The sequence below is a fragment of the Acanthochromis polyacanthus genome, chromosome 14, assembly GCF_021347895.1.
Source record: "Acanthochromis polyacanthus isolate Apoly-LR-REF ecotype Palm Island chromosome 14, KAUST_Apoly_ChrSc, whole genome shotgun sequence".
In the NCBI taxonomy this organism is placed as follows: domain Eukaryota; kingdom Metazoa; phylum Chordata; class Actinopteri; family Pomacentridae; genus Acanthochromis; species Acanthochromis polyacanthus.
This window is the reverse complement of record NC_067126.1, coordinates 7,018,463-7,042,217: the sequence shown is the minus strand read 5'-3', so window position 1 is coordinate 7,042,217 and position 23,755 is coordinate 7,018,463. Positions and strand designations below refer to the sequence as shown.

At 39.8% G+C, this 23,755-nt stretch overlaps 1 protein-coding gene across 1 annotated transcript in view; it reads right to left on the bottom strand.

The window, feature by feature from the left end:
• Nucleotides 1-23,755, bottom strand: part of enox1 (ecto-NOX disulfide-thiol exchanger 1) — a 168,487-nt gene that overhangs the window by 95,198 nt on the left and 49,534 nt on the right. Inside the window, exon 3 of the mRNA XM_051959456.1 lies at nt 3,030-3,074. The gene's annotated coding sequence lies outside the window, so the exon portion shown is untranslated. The remainder of the gene's footprint in view (nt 1-3,029; nt 3,075-23,755) is intronic.

The following is a 23,755-nucleotide window of genomic DNA, read 5'->3' as shown; positions in this document are numbered from 1 at the left end:
TTTTTAGTCTCGATGATCAGTGACTTGGTCTTTTGGAATTATGACAAAATCTGCTAAGCGCTGGAACAACACGATGTACACGAAAAACAGCTATAGCATTGACCCCGACTCCAAACTCCTACAGTGAAAATCAGTTACTAATGTTAAATTAGGGCGTTTTGTCGACCCGTCCGTGCAGCCTGACCTCAAGCCACCTGACTGTCCATCCTCATCACTTCTGCCACTAGAGGGAGCACAAATAATCCACTAGAGGGAGCACAAATAATGTTCTTTTTGCTTTAAAAGAACATTATTTCGTGGAGACAGGGTTGCCCCAATGGCAGCGACCTTCCACAGCAGGACAATGTGAAAATATCACTGCAAAAACTGTTCAGGAATGACACAACGAACACGAAAACGAGCTAAAGCATTCACCCGGATCAGTGTTTTGTCGACCCATCCATCCACCCCGACCTCAAGCCTCTACAGCAGCACCACCTGACTCTCTTTTTTGCCTCCATCCTCATTTCTTCTGCCACAAACAACCTAAGGGACTGTTTTTAATGGCAGGACAGTCCTGGTTGGTCTATAAACAGGATTGTGACAGTGCAGAGAGTGTTTACTTCTGCAGTATCACACACCGTCGCACACGTCTCCAGGGGAAGGGAATTTTAAATGTCACCGAGCTGTGTGTGTGTTTGTTGCAGTGTGTGTTAGTGTGTGCTTGTTGTAGTGTGTGTTGCAGTGTGTGTTAGTGTGTGTTTGTTGCAGTGTGTGGGTGGCAGAGCCTCCAGCAGGCGACAGCGCTGAGTCACAGAAAATGACCAGATGGTGTTGGAGACAGAAAGAGAAGGCAGAGCGGCAGCAGGGAAAACGAGACAGAGGGGAGGACAAGGTAAACACTGAGAGATGGGGGAGAGAGAGAGATGACGGGGGAGAGGAAAAAAAGAGCAGCAAAGCAGACGAGAGCGACAGCGACAGAGGGGGAGAGAGTGCTTTGTAGCTAGCATTCCTCCAGCCGTGACTGCTCTCTGCATTTTAAACACCTTCCCTTCTGTCGCTGGCTCTGCAGGACGACCAATTAGCATCGCACACACACATGCAGCCGGAAAATAAATCCCGCCGTTGAATATTTACATTCGTCTGGCACAAAGACAAGAAGAGCCGTCCACATTCTGACCACAGAGGAAAATCCATGAGAGCAACACCAGTGATTGTGGTTTCACTCCAACTCAACAGACCTAATAAAGACGAGTCAGGTTTAATCCTCGTCTTCTGGAGAATGCGGGCAATTCTGCAAAATGACAATGATGATGAAGTATCCAGAAACTCCTTTCAGACATGCACTCATTTCCAGAACCCATCAGCATCGTGTCTGAATGAACACCCTGCTCACGTTTCCGTAAAAGTTGCAACTGCAGGTCGGACATCGTAGCATTTCTGCATCATTTTTAACACAAGTCTGAACTGCACCCTTTCATAGTAACGGACCCCCACACACAAGAAGCAGCACTTCAAACTGTATGTAGTAACTAAGGACAGGCTATTTCCACAATTCAAACACATCACAAAGAGTCTGCGGCTCTATCAGCGTCAGGATCTAACATTAAGTCACAATGTGTCCTTTTTGTTGTCACAGTGTAGTTTGTTGCTTCCAGCGGTTTAGGACTATTTCCTTTGAGTTTATTGAATGTCTGCAGCTTTGAACAGCAGCAGGATCCACATCAGAGTGGTGCCTATTTGTGCACGTAGAGCAACAGCACCAGTTTTGAAGTTGCAGGTATTCAATAGACTCAGAGGAAAGACTCTAAACAGCTGGAAGAAACAAACTACACTGTGACAAAAACTACACATTGTGACTTATTGTTAGATAGATCCTGTCTCCATGTCAGGGATACTTATTATTAAGATTTTTATTGAAGTTTCTGTTGCAGTTATACATGCTTAAATATGCATAACTCTGTCTTTGGAGATGCTCATATGCAACAGCAGCAGGAGTAATTTCATAATTTCTCAAATTATCACGTACATGGAGACAGGATTAGTCCAGGTTAGGATCTAGCGGTAAGTCACAATGTGCACTTTTTTGTCACTATGTAGTTTGTTGTTTCCAGCTGTTTAGGAGTCTTTCCTCTGAGTTTATTAGATACCAGCAGCATCAGACAGCAGCAGGATTCTTTTCAGTCATAGAGACAAGATGGATCAGGATCTAACAGCAAGTTCTTTTACCGTTAGAAAAGTTTAATTATCATCACACATGGACAGAACTTTCAGTGTTTAGGTAATCACACATAAACCACACTTTTAGTTGTTTGGAGACCTTTTAATCTCCTGCTTCCATGAACTAATCAATTCAAGTCATGCCAGCAGCAAACATGCTCACAATCACCATGCCAACATGTTGATATTTACCATCTTAGAGCTGAAAAGATTAGTTGATCGACAGAAAATTAATCCGCACCCATTTGTGGTCATAATAACTGATTTGTCCAGTTTCCAACCACACTGTCAAACAACCTCCAGTTCTCAATTATGAGCATTCACAGTTTATGTTGTGATGATATGTGACAGTAATCTGAAAATCTTTCAGTTTAGAGCTGTTACACCACGGCTACACTGAACATATGTAGACCATTCAAAGAATGAATGAGCAGCAGAATGTGTCTTTATGCTGGCTACACCTGAAATGTACGTAAACTCGTGGTGAAAGAAGTTTTAACAAGTTTGTGCAACAGAATGTGAACCTCAGACTCCTGCAAAATTCCCCACTGTGGGATTAACAAACGATTATCTAACCTTTACTTGTTTTAAGATGACAAAGTTGAACTCTGCAGGCTTTAAAGGATAAAGTTACTAAGCAACCGACTGCTGTTGCTGGCAGAATAAATGCCAATTGAACCCAAAATGGAAGCCTTGCTTGAAGCAAAGCTGTCATTTCTTACATACTGGTAGTTTAAAGACATAGAAACACTTTACTGGGCATTTCTTTGCAAAAGAATACACATGTATCATGCAAAAATGACATACGCGGTGCATATGCAAGTACATACCAGCTGTTGTCACACCTGGAGGAGTCCTGCAGCTTCAGGTTTAATCTGAGAAGAAAAGACACAAAAAGACAGAAGATATGAGTTTAAGAAAGTGTATTTGCGAGAAATTCAATTCTTGATGGACTTCACAGCCCAAATGACCAAAATCAACATAAAAATAACACCTGCATGTTGCTGATAGGTGACAAAAACACCGTTTAGTTTGAGAAAATAATCATCAGATTCAAGGGTTTTAACAGACGGTCTGCGTCCATCAAAGCTTTGAGAGATTGATCAACTATCATGTGATCGATTATCTGTTAGCCTCCTTGTTTGTAATATCTGTACAACCATCACTGGATAATTTTACTACTGCAGAAAACCAACAGCGACCATGACGACATTCTGTTGTTTCCCAAACAGACATGAAGATAAACACAGCCAATAATAAAAACCTCAGACGTGTCAATATTTTTTTTCACTTTTGTATTATCTACTTTCACTGCGAGGTGCAATTTGTGTGTGTGTGTGTGTGTGTGTGTGTGTGTGTGTGTGTGTGTGTGTGTGTGTGTGTGGGTGGGAAATGATAATTATTCATAGTGACAGCCAAAGAAAATACTCCGACTCTAACGTACAGCTTTTTTCATTTCCGTCCTCCAAGATAACAAAGCAAGATGGCAAAATGTGACCTTGTGCTCTTTATAGGAAAAAAATATAAGCTACTGTAATTTCAGAATATAAAAAAAACATATTTTTCACATCATATCCTACAGTAACCCTGAAATATCTAGCAAGCTGCATAGAAGCACTGCTTGCATTTATACTAAGATACAAAGACTTTGAATGTTTTAAGTCAAAATAAGTGTCTACAACCAAATTCTTTGAAATATTAATCAGGCAGATGTTTCAAATTAAATTTGAGACTAGTTGGTGAATATAATGAAAGATTTAGCAGCTAAAGAGGCAGACACAGCCTTCAGGAGGTGGTGGAGCCCAAAAACAGAGCTTAAAGACAGTAAATATGCGACTTAGACTCATCAGGAGGACACAAAGACAAATACAAATGGCTTATTGTGTAAATCCATGACTGATGGATGTGAAATAAGTAACATAAGTATGTTGAAATATAATGATATGTGATAATTATGGTATTCATAGTGTTGAAAAGCAAAGGTTTGAGGGCAGGGAGTGATAATAACAATAACAGTAAGTTTATTTATACTTTATCTTTTTAAAACAGAGCTTGAAAAGTTCTTTACAGACAGAGCAAAGAAAAGAACGAAACTCAAGAAGAACGTCGAGCAACAGAAGGCTGATTAATCCAAACAGAAGGCGGAAAACCAGATCGGTAAAAGTGTAAAAGCAGAGTTCAACATGCTAAGAAGATTTTCAAAATGAATCAATACAACAACACCAGATAAAATACTAAAACTCCCCATCCAGGCCTGGACTGGCAATCGGGAGAGGCGGGACTTTTCCCAGTGGCCTGCCTCCTTATTGGCCTGCCTGGACAGGCCAGCCACGGACTGGCAGGCCAATGAAAAAAAGTTGATCGGCTTTTTGGCAGACAGGCCAGAGACAGCAGTGCTAGAAGCCTTACAGAGTACACGCCCACCCTCCTGTCACTCACACAAAGCACGTGCTCTGAGCTCTAAATCAGAAGGATAGGGATTGGTCAAAGTGACATTTTTTCAGAAGAAACGTGCCATGATTGGTTAGTTGCTTTATGGCCCGCCCCTTCAACTGGAAGGGGAAGCATGCAGAGAGTGGAAGGAGCGGAGATTATGGAGCACCCTCAAGTAAGTTTACAAACGGTCGGTTCTTCTCACAAATGCATCATCAGACTTCAAAGGCCAAAATATAATAAAAAATGTCTGGCCCAAATAAGCTCCACAGGTGTCAGGTGGGTTGCAGGAAGCCTGAAAACGTTTGAGACCCCCTCTTCAGGTAGAATAGGCAGTTGACTTACAATTTTCAGTTATAAAATGAACATTGGTGTTTGCATATACTATTAGCTATGACCAGCTGACATCTAAATGATTTGCTGACAAAATAATATTTTTTTTTAATTCCACATGTTCTATAAATAATAGGAAAAGGAAAACATTGGAAAAAATGGTGAGGTTAGTGAAGAGATTACAGAAGAGAAAAGTACTGGACTGTATGGAGCTGTCGTTATGGTTGTGCTTAATAGACTTACTGTGTTTAGTAGTGTTGTAATTGCTATGACATAACTGTAAAAGGCATATTTTTGGAAGGAAAAAAAACAAAATTTTGGTGCATTATCCCACGTGACACAACCCTTGCGGTGGCGGAAGTGGCCTGACTGATTGGAAATCTCCCGGCCTGAATTTCTTTCCCAGTCCGGCCCTGTCCCCATCCAAGGAAGAGACAGAACACGTGGAATAAAACAAAGTAGAGGGTAAAACCATACAGTTCATAACAGTATTAATAGTAAATAAACAAACAAATAAATAAGTGGAGGGGAAAAAAAGAAAAAATATCAATGAACTAGATAAAATTGAAAAATCTGTTTGACAGCAAAACTAAAAATATCACCCATATACTGATGACAGTCACATTTAAAAGAATCCAAGTTGGACAGAAAACAAACAGATGGCTTTGCTTTTACAGTTTGATGTTTTGTTGTCCCGTCAATCCACCCCCGTCTCCTCCCAGCTTGGACTCCGTGTCCACATACTTTTGGACATATACTGGTTGTGTTTTTAATCCACAGGAGACACAGAATCAAAGACTACAGAGGTAAAAAAAAAAAAAAGAAAGAAGTCAAAATAGATCAAATAAAAAAAATCAATGACAGTCACAGTTAAAAGAAACCAAGGTGGTGAAAAAACAAATGTATGTGATGTCTTGTTGGCCCATCATTCCACCCCGACCTCCTCCCAAAGTGACCTCACTGCTGTGATCCACTTTTGGAGATATTTTGGTAATTAAATCCACAGGAGACACATTCCACAAAATCAAAAGACTACAGGGGCAAAAAAAAAATAACACTCTAAATTTGCAATGATACAAGATTTATAAAAAAGAAGAAATAATTCAAAAAGAACAAGTGACGAGGACGGAATCAGAAAACAGACAGGAAGTGCATTGGTTGTGTGTGTTTGTGTGATCACAGCTTTGTATTACGGTGGTGCTAAATGGGCTGATTGACAGAAGCAGCGGGTTGAGGCGGCGCCGTCTGTTCCCATCCCCTCTAATTAAAGTCACGGAAAACTGAAAGTGACAGAACTCGTCGTTGAGCAGCCGATACCGAGGAGAGGACACTCTCTGAGGCCCGGATACGACTCCACATGATGGAAATGTGCACCTCAGATCTTTGAATCAAGCTGCACTGACGACCTCCAGAAAACGTCCACATCAGAAACAACCAATTTACACTTTCAATGATTTAGCTCTTTTAACCTACATCAATCCTGATCCTAGCTATAAAATATTAGTTTATTTTCAGGATTTTAACCCTTTAAATGCCACATTGTTTACATTATGTCATTGTTCATTATGGAAAAAAGAAAAATTGATTTATTTTCCATATAGTAAGAGCTTGGTTTTAGTATTTCTATACAGTGTCTACAAATGTACACAAACATTTAAATTTTTCTCTGGAGGCAGGAAGTACATGTTTATGTTCAGGCAGCGCCTCGACAGAAGTGGGTTTTGCTATTTTCATAAGGACCCTCGGTCACATAGCAGCCTTAAACTCCAACTAGAACCTCAATCACCTGCTCAGACGAGCTTCCATTTATAGTTCACCTTAAATATCATTTTGCCTTCATTGATGTTTTCAAACACAACAAGAAGTGCTAAATTCTCCAGATATCCTGTGCTAAATCCACCCGCCTGCAGTTCTTATAATACAGCAAGAAGCGACAAAACAAATAAAACCTGCATTTCCTCCATTTATCCAAATGTGAAAAAATGGCACAATTTAGTGGTAAACAGTAAAAAAAGAAAATAACCATTTTGACACCAAATCTCCAGAAAAACACTAATCAAATGGAATGCATGATTTCATAACGTGAAAAGATGAACAAAATGGCAGTTATAATGGGTTTCAGTGGGGTCATTTTTGTCTTTAAGGTCCTGAGCGTATGTATAAGCACAGCTGAAATCACCTAAAAATCCAACATGAAAAGAACAAAGGCTTAATTAAACCATCTTTACACATGAAAGTGTGTTGAAAAAGCCCCTACAGCTGCATCTGGATCCACTTGAGGTCGACTAAACGACACAAAGTTGCGCTGATGACATCCTTTACTGCTACTTAGCAGCTCATTTAAACTTCAGACACAAGCCAATCTGGGCCGCCGTCAACAATATGGAGGACATCTGCCACGTTAGACGCTCCGAATCTAATCCTGCCTTAACACCATGTTCCCAATCAGCAGGACAAATAGCATCCAGACGACTGTGATGATCTCAGCAGCTCTGAGGGAGGTGAGCAGCTGACGGAGGAGATCGCACGGCAGCGGAGCAACGCTGTTCCCAGTTCAGAGGATTCTCCCAGTTTGGGTCGTACTGGGGAGGTTTATACAAGAACACAGAGAGAAATCTGGTTGTACTGAAGATTCTTCCATTTATGTGCACAAAAAAGTTTTTACCCCTGCTGTTGTTCTCATTTACAGGCACCAAAAAGTTTTGTTTCCTTGTCTGAAAAAAATTCAAAAATTCAACAAAAAATTCTCCAAATTTCTGAAAATTTGAAAAACCTTCAGGAAGAAAATTCTGACAATCCCTTAAAAGCATCCCTTAAAAGTTTTATTTTAAAAAAAAATCCCCCAAACTTGGCAAGAAAATTCTTGTAAATATTTTCAAAAAATTTGTAATCTTCCAAAAAAAAAAAAAACTAAGGTGATTCCATACATATCAGTAAACCTTCTATTGTTTTCTTTAAGAACATTCACAAAAATTTGAAACAAAAAGATTTTTATGTGAACGTTCTTAAGGAACATTTTTAACATTTCTTTTTTTCCACCAAAAAATGTTCAAAGATTTCCCAAAAATGTTGAAAATGTGGACATCAGAAGTTTCACTGTGAAAATATATAGATTTCAAACATTTTAAACTTTAAACTGGGCCAACTTTGACCCGCAGGATGACACGAGTAACCTGGCAATAGCCAGATTAATAATTGTGTAGTACTTGATAGTACTCCACAATATCAATCTGGGACCGCTCCATGTAAATCCGTTCGGAGGAAAGAGGCACGGATTGGACAATGCAACAGTATGTCCCGCCTCTGACAGGTTTGTTTTTAGCCAATCGCGGGATCTTCACAACGAGCGGAGCCAATTGGTAGATTAAACTCTTACCAAAACCCGTAGGTAAAAAAGCACAAACATCTTTACCATCCAGAAATGCGAAAAGCGCCTCTCGTTGTTCTTCCTTCAAAGAAGCGATACGAGATTCAGCTAAAACTGACTTTATAGCAGCATCTACACGATCGTTGTCCTCCGTTGCCATGTTTGTTTTGATCTACTGGCGCTTGGTGTCGTCTTCACACCCGGATATCCCGCCCCACACACGAATACTGCCGCGTGATTGGCCCGTGCCAACTTGGTTCTGTACGAACAGTGAATGCGGGAGCGGAGCAAGATGGTTTCTTGAGAGATTTGTGAACTCACAAATATCGCGAGAAATCAACTTGCTGGCAAGGTTACGACACGAGGGTTAAAAGTAAATCTGGCATCTCTGTTACTGTAAATGTGACTGTTGATCTGACTTGTCATAATTAATATTTTGGGAAACCGTCTTGTCTACTACAGATTTGAGTAGATCAGAATTTCCATGTTTCCAACGTATATTTAACTGATTTCAGGTTAATTCCACCGCTGTTACAATTGAAGCTCTTACATTGGTCATTTTAAGGACTAGCCATCCATTCTATAGCATATTTATTTCAAAAACTGTCTATATTATCTAGATTTTCCTTCATTCGATGTAATAATACTTGCAGATTTTTTATATTAGCCTTCATATCATGGGAAAAACTACTCTGCCGAGGAATGTGATGGCGTGCGTTTGTCCTTCTTTGAATCTGTTTGTCTGTCTGTTACCAACATTACTCACAAACGGACCAAAAGATTTGGATTAAACTTTCAGGGAAGGTCAGAAATGACACAAGGACCAACTGATTAGATTTTGGCAGTGATGCGTCTTGTAGTCTGGATCCACGGATTTGTTCAAGATTTCTGCAGCGTTGCGAGACAGCGGCACGGCGTCACTGTAACCAATAGCTTCACAAGATTACTTTGATTGGTTACGAAAATAACATTTAAACGTTTAGTCAAGTGAATTCAGAATTTTAAGGTCTGAAAAAGATCATTTACAGCTGAAAAAGACAAAATGATCAGATTAAATTGATGCACACTAACAGAAAAGTTGGTTAAATTCAGCAGAATATTTGATGCCACAAAGAATAAACACTGACAGTTTCTTTCTTTGCTTTTTCAAGTCTAATTTTAGCTTTTTATTTAAATTCCTGTGCTCTAATCCCTGGAAATTGCTATTTCTGCCACCTCTTAAGTCATTTTTTCATATTTAATTAGTTGAGGGGGCATTCCCAAACTGAAATGAGGGCATTCAAGCTGCTCCTTTAAAAAAATAACAGAATCACTCCAATTTTGACTGGAACAGGAAAAGGCGTTTTGGTGCGCACTGAATGTAACGGCAGGGAAAATCAGAACCAGGCGAAGTTTCTGCGGCGGCTTCCAGAAACCTGATGAGTCGTCCAGATGTTTTGGCTCACGGCTCCACTTCAGCGTTTATGTGAGTATGTGAGCGTTTGTGAGTGAAAGACAGAGAGGACGGTGAATTAAATGACCATTAACCCCAATTTCTGAGCCTCTTCTGAGGTCAGTTAAACAGTAGAAAGACAGGAAGTTCTATTTCTGACTTACACACTTTACTCTATTTCTACCTTTGTGAGGACATTCACTGACAAAAGCATTCTTTCAATTCTCATCCCTAACCTCACCTGAATCCTAAAATCAAGCTTCGACTGTCAAATAAACCAAGCTCTGGTGAAATATCTTCACTTTCTGAAGTCTAAACCTCACGTTGGTGATCAAAAAGACAGAATAAACTGCTCATTTCTTCTTTGCTTGTCCTAAATAAAAGAGGAGATCTGAGTCACCTCTAATCGTTCTGAGTCATCCGTCCATCTCCACTTAATTCTGTCTCGCTGTGAGTCAATAACCACCTAAAAGCACCTTTATTTTTGGTCGATTTCTGCTCCAGCTGTTGCCTTGCTGCTGCAGGATTACGACTGGGTGGAGCTGGAACGATCCGACCTCGGTTTAAAGAGTCAAAGTGAACTCAGCGGGCGGCTCTGAACTCGAAGAAACGCTGCGATAAATCTGTCAGCTCGCACTGAAAACACGGTGAAAGGGGAGGATTTTCTCCACAACTTATCAGTCAAATAAAAGATCAATACACAGACAACTTAATACTCTCCTAAAGTCCATCTGTCATCGAGACAGATTTGGATTTTTAGTCTTATGGACGACTGCGCATGCGTTTTGTAAAGGCAGAAGCAGTGCATATCATCAAGAAACAGTGTGGATGGTTGAACTTATTGAAACAATACAATCTTCTGAAATAACTAAAGATATTTTGTCAGTGTATTCTACAACCCCACTCCATTTTTTCTACGCATTTAACCCTCCTGTTGTCTTCATTTACAGGCACCAAAAAATATTGTTAAATTGTCTGAAAAAAATTCAGCTAAAAAATTCCCCAAATTTCTGAAAAATTGCGAAACCTTCACAAAGAAAATTCCAATAATTCCTCAAAGGTTTCCCTTAAAAGTTTTATTTTTTTTTAAAAAAATCTCCCAAATGTGGCAAGAAAATTCTTGTAAATATTTTCAAAAAATGAGCAAAAATCTTCCCAAAAATTACATTAAAATGTAAAAACCTGTTATTTTTTTTGCAGTTTTTGTGAATAAATTATCAAGAAAAATGGATTTGTGTGGTATTTTAATGGCATGTCATCCTGTTTTGTAAATCTGTGCTGTTTCCATAGAGGTGCAGATGCAAAAGACACCCAGAAACTGGAGTACAGACGGTTAATAAAATGCTTCTCCCGATGTGAAAGGCTGACACAAAACAACCGAGTCGTTACTTATGCACGTTATGAGAACATCGGTGTATTTCTACTTCATTTGTGATAATGTTTTGCCTCTATAATCTCCTGGGTTGACCTCGAGGTCTTGTGTGTGTCTAGAAAACCTCCAAATGAGGAAACATGAGAGGATCCGACAATTCTACAGTTTCATGTGGCAGATGCTTTTATCCAAAGCGACGTACATCTGAGAGTAAATACAGCACAAGCAAGGATCTAGTCTGGAGAAAACAACCTGGATAAGAGCCATGAAACAAGTTCAAGAATCATAATAGGACCGTGGACCCTTAAAGACTGAGAGATCAAATAGAGTTTGGTAACTCGTTCCACTGGGGAACCACAGATCCTGATCATTCACTACCCAAACCCAACCAACACCATCCATTTTAACTTCCACATTCCTGTTTCAGAAAAACAGTAAAATAAAGTACGACATTTTAAAGATAATATACCGGACATGCCACAATTGGAGGACATTTGGACTTTGAAATGTTTGAAAAATAAACCTTCTCTTTTACAGTTTTCTGCTCTATATTCATCAATAATAGGTAATAAACTATCAAAGGCTTGATTGGTTCAGCTTACACATCAATGGTACCATTTTTATTCCATGTTTTCTGTGTTGTTTGCTAAAGCTACTCTAATCACAGTAACAGGGATGCTAATCCATGCTAATGTGATCTTTTTCTCGGCAGCAGAAGCTAGATATTTAGCTAGCTGTTACTGCTGACCAAGAGGACAAACTGACTGATGGAAAACAGTCCAAAGAATGAGTCTGATCCTGGTAATATGAGGTAGAGTGAGACGTTCAATCAAGGCTGACAATGCGATGAAAATATGAAAAATAGAAGAGAGGACATAGCTTAGCTCTACTCATTCTGTTTGATAATGTTAATTCCAACGTTTTTCACTGTTTTCTTTTTCCTCTTCCAGCTAAAAGGTTATGCTAGCAGGGTTGTTGTGGGACACACATTCAATGAATAATAATTATTATTTAGAATATTATGTTGATTAATTTTTCCCCATTACAAGAAACATCAATGAAAAAAATACCAAAAAGGAGATTTAAAATTCATTGTAACTGTTTTATTTGAGATTCAATTTGGTCATCGGGGTGGGGGTGGGGGGGACAAGAGAAAAATGGCGTTTTAGGGGGAACTCCAGACTGATTTGGTGCTTTTAAGAATATTTTAAAAAATACAGTTTGAAATCACTTTTAAAACCAAATAAGTTTTTGTGCTGGATGTTTTACCCACAGTGACCACAAGAGGCAACGACAAGCCAATTCCATACCTAAAAAAAACACATTTCAGCTAATTATTTAATTGAAGTAATATTAATGGTACATTTGATTTAGAAAGATAGAAGACTGCAAGGATTCGGTTTAACTGGACTCACTGACAAACGTCCATCTGGTCATTTCATTGCAAAAACACGCCCATAGTTACGTTTTCGTTTTTTTTGCTTGCGACATTAAGCGGTCATGTTTATGTTACAGTGACAGCGCCCTCTAGTGGATGTTATATTACAGTGGAAGCAAAGAAAAAACAGTTGGTTGACGTTGTTATCGAGCCAAAAAAAAATCAATATAGAAAGGAGGTCAGAGTGGATGGACGGGTCGACAAAACACTGGGTTTCTTTGAGCCTTTAATGACAGTTTTATAACCTCAGCTGCTTCTGTTTTGTTGTTATCATGATGCTACAAGTCCACAAATGTTAACAAAGTGATTGCTTTAACCCAAACTATGATCTTTCCTTAAACGTAACCAAGCTGAGCTTCAGTAGAAATCAACTGGACAGAGCTGGAGCGACTATAAATTCTGTCATTGCACATTCCTGTTTCTTCTGTCCACAGTTTGCTGACGCTAGCAGAGGAGCTGCAGCGACTAAACTGGAACACAGAGCAAGAAAAAACAGATTACAGCTTCGTCCCAATGATGCCTTTTATTGCTGGAGAAAAGCCCGGGAGCAGCGAAATCACAGCAGGAGGGAAGACGTTCATTTCTTATCACCATCCGACACACGTAGTAGTGCCGAGAGAGTAATTCTGCCATCTGAGAAACAATAAAGTTTGCAGAGTCGTACAAACAACCGACGCTTTTCTGGGCCAAAAGCTGCTGAGGCATCACTTCACCTGCAAACTTGTCCATGTGTGCTCATACATATGCATCCAGCCCATAAGCAAAGCTACACAAACAACAGGAAGGCGTCTCACTGCAGCTCTGTAGCTCAGCCGGTGCTCAGTAACACAGCAAAACACACATCCAGGCCTCTACTGGAGCGTCTCTGGTGGATTTTAATGGGAGCAATGTTGCGTAGAGGCGTTTATTCACCAAACGGCGGCAACTGCTACTCACACCAACCATTAAAGAGCAGCGTCAGAGGGAGAGAGATCGGAGGAGGCATCGAATCAAAGAGGCGATAAGGCTTCCCTTTGTGCACAGAAAACCCCACCGTGTTTCCTCATACATGCAGATAGAGTCTTTGTGATTCGTCGGCGCGCGGCTCCATTGTCACATCCGGCGTCCATTCAGCACCTCGGCTCAGACAATTTGTCGATGGGGATGCATGTGGCGGAGAGGCTCCATTGTGGCTCCGTCAAAGCAGGTGGAGAGGCATCTTTTTATTTATTTTTTTAATGAATAAAGCTGATATTCATGAGATATAATATTACACGTGTTTGTGTCAAAGCCGGAGGCATCGGTGGATGTAATTCCTTGTCACTGAGCTTCGGTTTGTGGCTCGGCATTGTGCTAAAAGACTCATTCTCCCTGTTTATTTCCCCTGAGCTGCCGGCAGCGGTTCATAGCGGGAAGGTATGAGGAGGCCCGCTTCATCGTTTCCAAGCAGAAAATGCCAAAACATTCTCTGGTTTGAGCTTCTGGCATGTGCAGAGTTTCTGCTTTTCTTCGTCCTGATTGAGTGTAAATATTTGGTCGATGAAACGAGCAACCCAAGACAGAATGGCGGACTGAGAATTTAGAAATTGGTGTTTTTATCACTATAATTTCTAACATTTTACAGATTCAATAAAAAAAATCTGCTAAGAAAAGGAAAATAATTTGTCAAATGAATTACTCCACCAAGGAGGCAAGCCTTGGCAGAGTTATGTGACGATCAGTGTTGGTTTGTCTGTCTGTCTGTCTGTTAGCAACATTACTCAAAAACGGACAAACAAGTTTGGATGAAATTTTCAGGGAAGCTCAGAAATGACACAAGGACCAAGTGATTAGATTTTAGCGGTGATGCAGCTTATAGTCTGGGTCCACTGATTAGTTAAAGATTTCTGTATCATTGTAAGATATCAGCACATTGTCACTGTAACCATGACAACAAGTGATCACTACATCAGCTGTCTGCTGATGATCACATGATTGTGATCCGACTACAAATCCACCACTGAGGACTTATCAGGACTTATCCATCAGAAATGATACAAGGAACAATAGAATAAACTGTGGGGATGTTTCTGACTTCCATCGATTCCCGCTGACCGCTACATATTTAGGTCATGCGATTTGTAATGCATATATAACATATACATGTGCAACACATGCCTGTGCTCATTTTGTTTGCGGGTACATCTATATTAAATGGACGCATTCTACAGTGCTGTGATTTCCGCCGCAAATTTTTCAAGATTTCAGCCGAAATGATGCAACAACTGAGTGCATTTCTTCTTGATAATAGTTTACTTGCTGTCAGTAAGTGTATCCATCAAATCAATGAGTGGATGTGGCAAAGTTTTCTCCAGCTCAGTGCAGACAAGACTGAAGTGACTGCATTTGGCCCCAAAAAATGAAAGGTCAAAGATCAGGTCTTGCCTCAACCACTTGTCACTAAAAGTTACAAATCAAGCCAGAAGCCTCAGTGTCAGTATTGACTCAGACCTGAATTTTAACAACCATTTGAAGGCTGTTACTAAATCTGCCTATTACCACCTGAAGAACATTGCTGTCTTAACAAGCAGTTGGTCCAGAATGCTGCTGCCAGAGTCCAAACTGACACCAGGAAACTCCAATCACTACACTAGCTTCCTGTCGGTCAAAGGATAGAGTTCAAAATCTGACTCCTGGTCTGCAAAGCATTGAATGATCTTGGACTAAAATACAAGAAGTATGAATTATAGAGTAAAACAGTTCCCACTGAACTAAGGCATAGTGGTATAAAGTACTCAATTAGAAGTACTCAAAATTAGATTGCACGTAGCATTTTTTCATTTCTCATTTTCTCTTTGTTGAGTGACGTTGAACGGTCATATTCTGGTGTTCTAGTGGATGTTTTACTATGAAAGAAGCAAAGAGAAAAGTAATTTGGCATAGTTATAGAGCCAGAAAGGTATAGGGAGGAGGTCTGGGTTGATGGACGGGTCAAAAAAACACCAGACTTGAACATGTTTCTTTGAGCTTTTAAGGACAGTTTTAAAACCTCAACTGCTTGTGTTTTAAGGCTATAATGATCCTGAAGGCCTCCAAATATTACAAGGTGCCTATTTCAGCCTAAACTGTGATCTTTCCTTAATCCTAACCAGGTTGTTATCATAAAATGTTACTTAATGCGCTATTTATGTTGTTATTTTATTTTTGTGTCACATCTGCTACTACCATTACTCCATTGTGTCATATCAGTGCCACAAATCATTTACATTGTCATTTGTCTGAGCTTTTCTATGAAACCATCGCCCCATTAACAAGACAAATCAACGAGGTTAAGCTTCTCTCTGTAATCTCGTGTTTCTGCAGATTCACTACAAGCTTCAGCTGCAGGTGTTTCTGAGCTGTGAGCAGTAAAACATGAACCAAATCCAACTGCAGATGTTGAGCATCGTGGCCATAAAAGACATTTTTTCCAGAGGCGAGACACGTGTAGAGGAGCCTCGGACAGTTTGCTAACACGGTTGATGTTCTTCTGCTTGACCACGTTCATGGATGTGACACCGCCGTCTCTTCCTCCCGCCGCTGTGAAGTATTAAAGCAGACAGCTTTAGAGCCCAGACCTCCCAAACCGGAGAAACACGAACGAAGATCAGCGAGAGAAAATGTTCACAGAGGAGTAAAATGCAGTAACCTCAGCGTTCAGACCGCAGAGGACACGTCAAGGTCGAACCGCACAGCAGTAAATTATTCACCAGCCGGGAAAAACACACAAAGACTCCCCTTCACTCTGCAGTAAGTACAAGCACACAACCAGACAGCCAGAAAGTACTTTTATATATGACATTACATATGTTTCCTGAAAGAAACGTAACAAAAACTGGAAATGTTTCATGTTCAGTGACAATATTTTGACTAAAAAAAAAGCAGAATTTGCACATGTGTATATTTATTTATCTGTTTATATCTTTTACTGTTAAACACTTCTTTCTATTTTGAGTCGTTTGCTATATTTTATTTAATTTTATGGGCTTATAACTGGCATCACAGTGCGTAATTTCATGCCATCTCATGTTGATGTGTGTGCTGGGATAACAATAAAGAACCTTGAATATTATATTATTCTTTGCTATATTATAATGTATTGTGAATGTTACAATGTGATTTATTTTATTTTATTTTTTTAATTATTATTAGACATTATTCCTTGGCATCCACTTAGACACTTGGTGTTTTTTATTGTTTTTTAAGAATTATTTCCATTGCATTTTTATCCTCGCTGTAATTGTGCATATTTCGCTAACCTTTGTTTTTTGCGCTCTGGCAAAACATTTTTCTACGGGATGAAAAAAGCTGATCTTATCTTAAAACATAATTTCAAAGTCTGTAACACAAACAAGACCAATACTAAAAGACTAATATTTCTCTTCAAGTTAATATATTTATTTGTTCTATACATGTGTGATTACTATGAATATTAGTACATTTATTTCCCATAGTTTGACTCCTGAGAATGAAGTAATGTTGTCAGTTTTCTTTCACAATCATCACTACTTGGTTGCAATAGTGTATTCAGGTAATTGCAGGTATTTAAAAAAGTACCTGTATATCTTGAGGAAAAAACTTAGATTTTCCAAAATTAAAAAAAAAGTTTTTCTGAGATAACACATTCTTAAATTCAGCAGAAAAAAATGGGAAAATTGTAAGTTTTTTTGTCAGATATTTTCACTTGGAAAGTTGGATTAAGCCTGAACACACCACTAATAAAGAGGGCACTTCACACACGTTTGTCGGTAGTGAATCAACATGTCCTGTCCTTTATCTATTATGTTGAGTGAATTCTGGTAAAACAGGACACGTGGGGCAGTTTGCAATAAATATTTTTCTTCATAAAAGTGCATGTTGCCACAGAAACACATTTAAATGCTGAAATCAGTTCTCACTTTGACATGAGGGAGTCTTTAAGTAAACATTTGCCATAAAAAGCCAAATTAAACTGAACATGACTGAATGAAAAATTAAAGGGAGATAAATACCTATTTTACATGTTTCGTTACTTTACATTAATTTTAGAAATCTGTTTTCACTTTGACATGAAAGAGTCGTTAATTCAGTAATTTCTCACCAAAAAAGGAAAACAAATTGACAACGGTTTTATGTTGAAAAGCAATAAAAGGAGAAAATTCCAAGGGAGGTGAATGCTTTTGCTGTCACATATTTTAGATTTTTGTTTTTCATTCCTTGACATTAATTTATAAATACCTGATTTCACTTTGACATGAAAGAGTCTTTGTTTAAATAAATTCTCAACAAAAAGCTAAATTTAATTGATGACGACTGAATGTTGAAAAGCAATAAAAGGAGAACAGTTCCAAAGAGAGGTGAATACATTTTATATGTGCTGTATGATATGGAAATATAGAAATTTAGCAATGTGTGTGCAGTTCTTTGTTGGAGTCGGGCTCTTTTAAAGGGTCAACAGATAAATCTGAATTCAAATAATGTGAGCTTTCTCTTTGGCTTTACTGTTGTTGTGAAATATCAGATCATTTGTTCTCATTTGGCCTCAGCAGCAGCAGACAGTCAGACTGGATTCATCTTGAGTTACAGAGCAAAACATTCCCCACTGAAGTAAAGTATAAAGCAGGATAAATCAGACGTACTCAAGATTAGATTGCACACTGCAGAAAGTACAAGTACAACAACAACGAAATGCAGTTTAGCATCTCACCAGAAGGGCATTTTTATAGTATTTACAGTCATGGCCATAAGTTTGGACACAAGTACCATGACGCTTGTGAATCTTAGAAAATACCACAAAATTGTCACTTACAATACAGTACACAACTCCTGAGAACTATATTAAGTTTCATATTTTAAAAAAACATCAAAAGAGTTTGGTGTCATGTTGTTGTTCTTACCAAATTCGGTTGTGAAAGTACTGCATTTTTTTGTTATTTTCTTCTAATATTATGTTTTGGGAACAAAGTTGTTCCAATTGTTGGAATTTATTGATAATATTATATCCCTTGTTGATTTGTTGACTAATTAAACTGGTGCTGTCAAAAAATATTAGTTATGTTCTGTAATAGACATCAAAACAGACATAGGAAGTCATGCTGTGTCCAAACTTATGGCCATGGCTGTATATATACATATTTATATATACTGTAACTAACGAGCAGCTTCACCTTAAGATTGTACAGTTTGTTAGTTAAGTTTTTGTCTGAAATAAATGTTTTTTTCTCAGACTTGTAGCCTCTCAGACCTTTGAATTCTTATTATTTACAAGCAGCTAAAACACTCTGCAGCTTAATGAAACCACCCTTCAGCTCAGATTAAGACGAGTCTTTACAGGGAATAAATGGAGCGATTAGAAAATAAACCTGCGAGGAAGCGGCTCACAGATCTCCACCGATAATAAGGACGTCAAAAGTAACGGCTTAGTTTGGATTTACAATGAAGCAAAACAGCGAGAAAATTTTTAAAAAGTAGAATATGTGCAGCTGTAAGTGGCTGCATGTGGATTAAAAGCAGAAGCTGCATGATGAAACCCTGACAGCCCCTCCTCCTGCCGACACGTTCGAGGACCCGTAACTTTCCATTTCAATAGGCCCACGAGCAGAGCGAGCTGCCGGGCATCGATCTGTTTTTCCTCAGGTTTTATGGAGGGCAGGAGGAGGGAGGAGGACATGTCAGATTTTCCCTCAGCTGGATGGCAGGCAGCGGCCGGTCTAGACATGAACTCACCGACCGCAGGACGAGCCTCGGAGACAGGAAGGCTGGAGGTGAGGGTTCGCGGCTGCAGCCGGGATTTAAAAGCTTCTCCCGGCTGCTGGTTTAACCCCTAAAAACACATCTCTGGTAAATGTTTTCCATGAGAATAATCCTGTCATGTCTTTGAACGGCTCAGATGTAACTCTATACTGTTGGCTCCTGAAGAATGTAGATCTATGAGCTTCTGTCTCCACTTACTGCTCCAATACTCACTGCAGCTCCAGCACACCAGCTCACGCAACTCAATTCATTCAGTTAGAAAAATCTTTATTTGTTCTTTGGGGGCAATTTAAAGGCACGTAGAGCAGATGGACACAGAATAATAGCAACAACAGCAGTAGCATCCATGTGGTGGTTAAAATAGGAGCAAATAAAGTTAAAAATGTAATATGCTGAGATATAGGTGTAAATGGTACAAGGGTGCTGCTAAAACTATCATCATTCCAGTAATTCAGCTGCATATATTTGAACTGGAAAACAATTCTGAAGATTAACGATGCAAAAAGGTCCACCCTGAAAGCTGACAGGATGTTCCTCAGGTTTGTTTTAAACTGTAAAAGACTGAATCTGAGTATTTGAGACGGTCGCTGACTGCTTATTTAGTTCATTAAGTGTCTTCCATCATATAATAACACAAAATACAGAGTGTCCCTAAAGTCTGGACACATAGTAAATCTCAAACTATATATGTTTTTGGCTCCATGGATTAAATATGACTTTGTTGAAAGGAGAAAGAGTTGAACTGGTACTTCTCAGTGGACGAGAAGGACGGACATATGGAAGGACAGGGTTAGGGATGTGATATTTTGGGGCCAGTATGAATTTTAGCCATGATCAATTCTTTAGTTTCGGCTGATCATCTGCTCATCCAGAACGAAGTTTGTCCATGACACTGTCTGTTTCTTTAAACTTTTTAATCTTTTTTAATCTATATATCCATCTGTCACTGAGAAGTACCAGTTCTACTCTTTTTTTCTTTCGACAAAGCCATATTTAATCTGTGGAGGCAAATAAATTGTAGTTAATGAGATTTTCTGTGTCCAGACTTCAGGGAAACCCTGTAGATGTGTTAACAAGATAAAAAATTAGATATTTTTTGCTGTTTTTTTTTTCCCTGCTAGTTTGTTTGAAAGGCGTGTCATCTATACAAATTAAAAATTGCCAAAATGACATCAAGGCAATTGTTGTTCAACAAAATGAGACGTTCTCCCCTCCACAAAATGGCACAAAGTGAATGGAAAGTAGAGATTAGGCACAGACCGATCATCATGGCAGATATTTGATGTTTTTCCAGTTATCTGTATCTGTGTTTTTATTGCCAGATAATTGATAAATTAAAACAACAGTGAGTAAGAACGAGACAAATATCCAGAAGCTACTTGTAGGGTTAGAGTAAACTGCAGCCTCAATCACTTCTGATCTGCACAACCTCAAACAGAACAAACACATTTAAAGGAACAGTCTGGGATATTGGGACATTTGCACGATTTTCCACCAGTCCGTGACCTCCACTATCTCCTGTGACTCCCACTTCATCATACAGAATCTTTCGGCCCCTCAGATTGTCTTTTACCTCCATCTGACCTAACAGATCTGTGTTTTCCTCCCGATGATGCCATCCCTCCTTCCTGCCACAACAAGCCGCCGCCGCCTTTCCTCCTGCTCTCTCCTCCAATTGTGCTCCTCTCACTTCTCTTTCTGTTTTTCTGCCCCTCTCTCCTTTTTCTCTCTCTTTTCTTGCCTTCCTCCCCACCAGTCACGGTGATGAAGTGGCCAGTGAGTAGCCGTCTCTGCCGGTAATCACCGCGGTAACTCATGGCAGCGCCGCGGCGCCGGCAACACGCCATCCATCACCGCCTCCGCTGCTGCAGGAAACTGATATATCAAGATGTAAATTCTGGCCCTGCTGCTGCTCCCCTTTGCCTCACCGCTGTCTCCACCGAGGAGGGAAACATGGAGGACATGATGGGGGAAGGGACGGAGGGGTGAGGACGGAGAAAATGAGGAAATGGAAGGAGAAAAGGTGGAGCAAATACAAGGAGAAAAGATAAGAAGGATGGAAAAGGGAAGGGAAGAAAAGAGCAACGAGGGAATTTACTGCAGCAGAGGAGATGGAGAGGAGATGGGAATAAAGGAAGAGGAGAGGAGAAAGGAGGAGAAAGAGTGGAGGGAGGAGAAGGCTGAATGCATGATGGTGATGGCAGCATTAATCCATTCTAATCCTGCCTTATTGCCTTTTCTCAGCCTGCAGTAAACACACAAACACACTGACAGAGGAGGAGCATTTCAGCCCTCCAATGTTCGGGAGAATGTTGGAAAATCATTGAATTTGGTAAAAGAATTTTCACTCACTGGGTACACCTGTTCAACTGCTTGTTAACACAATTAGCCAATCAGCCAATCACAACTCAATGCATTTGTAGACAACCTGCTGAAGTTCAAACTGAGCATCAGAATGGGGAAGAAAGGGGATTTAGGTGACTTTGAACGTGGCATGGCTGTTGGTTGGCTGGTCTGAGTATTTCAGAAACTGATGATCTACTGGGATTTTCACACAAACAACACCTCTAGGGTTTAGAAACAGAAACCATCCAGTGAGCAGCAGTTGTGTGGATGAAAATGCTTTGTTGATGTGAGAGATCAGAGGAGAATGGGCAGACTGGTTGGAGATGATGGAAAGGCAACAGTCAGTCAAATAATCAACCAAGGAATGCAGACTACCATGTCTGAGGATGCAACAACCTTGAAGATGTTTTACAGCAGCAGAAGTCCACACTGGGTGCCACTCCTGTCAGCTAAGAACAGGAAACTGAGGCTACAATTCACACAAGCTCACCAAAACTGGACAATAGAAGATAAATATCATCAACACTTTTTGCACTGATGCAGCTCCATACCATCACACTCCCACCTCTGTGCTTCACTGTCAGGAATATGCTTTCACTGTGGTAGTCCTGGTTAAGAGAGACACAAAACTGCCACAAAAAGACAAAAGATGACCACAAAAGACAAAATTACCACACCGAGACACAAATTAAGCACAGACAGACGCAAAAGCTCCACAAAGAAACACAAAACAAGCAGAAAGACACTGGAAATAAGCACAAAGAGACACAAAATGACCACAACAACTCTCGAAATGCCACTGTGCTTCATTATCAGGACCATGCATTCACTGTGATAAATGTTCATCCTGAACACACAACACAAACCTTAATGGACTACAGCAGCAGAAGACCACACCGGGGCCATTTCTGTCAGCTAAGAACAGGAAACTGAGACTAGAATTCACACAGGTTCACCAAAAATGGACAATAAAAGACTGGAAAAATGTTGCCTGATCTGATGAGACTTGATCTCTGCTGCGGCATTCAGATGGTCAGAATTTGGTGTAAACGACATGAAAGCATGGATCCATCCTGCCTTGTACTAACAGTTCAGACTGCTGGTGGTGTTATGGTGTGGGGGATATTTTCTTGGCACACTTCGGACCCCTTAGTACCAACTGAGCATCATTTCAACTCCACAGACTACCTGAGTGTTGTCTGTGTAGGTTCTCATTCATCCAGGTCATGGTTATCCAAAGTAGTTTAAATCAATCCACTGGACTTCCTTGAAGACGTTTCACCTCTCATTTTCTTAAGTCCAGTGGATTGATTTAAACTACTTTGGATACCTGAGTGTTGTTCCTAACCATGTCCATCCCTTTATGACCACAGTGGACCATCTTCTGATGCTACTTCCAGCAGGATAATGCTCCATGTCACAAAGCTCAAATCATTTCTTTCTTCAACATGACATGAGTTCACTGGACTCCAACTGCCTCCAGTCATCAGATCTCAATCCAGTAGACCTTTGGGATGTGATGGAACGGGAGATTGGCCGGAAAATCTGCATCAACTGTGTGATGCTATCATATCAGTATGGACCAAAATCTCCGAGGAATGTTTCCAACACCTTGTTGAAAGTATGACACCAAGAATTAAGGCAGCTCTGAAGGCAAAGGGGGTCCAACCTTTTATTAGCAAGGTGTAGCTAATGAAGTGACCTTTGAGTGTATGTCACACATAAAAGAATGCATACATAATGTTATTTGAGCCTGAGGATGTGAAGAATAGGTTATGGTAATCCAAGGAGCTTCAGTAAAAAAGCAACTGAACCTCAACAATCTAAAAGAGAAGTCCGGGTTTAGCTCCTTTAATGCCCTCAATGGCCAAAACTTGCTTCCTACATCTTCGTAGAATCAAACAGAACATGTTGGCTCTAATGTCGACCGATTTGTTTTTGGAAGGGGAGACTGAGAAACATAGAGAAATATACGACAGTTTAAAAAAACAACACATTTTTCTGACCTCTTTTGTTGAATTATTTGTCTTAGTTTGCTGTATTTAAGAGGTAAGTAATAGTGTTTGAAAAGCAACCAATGCTGTGTAAATACTGTGTTCCTGGACT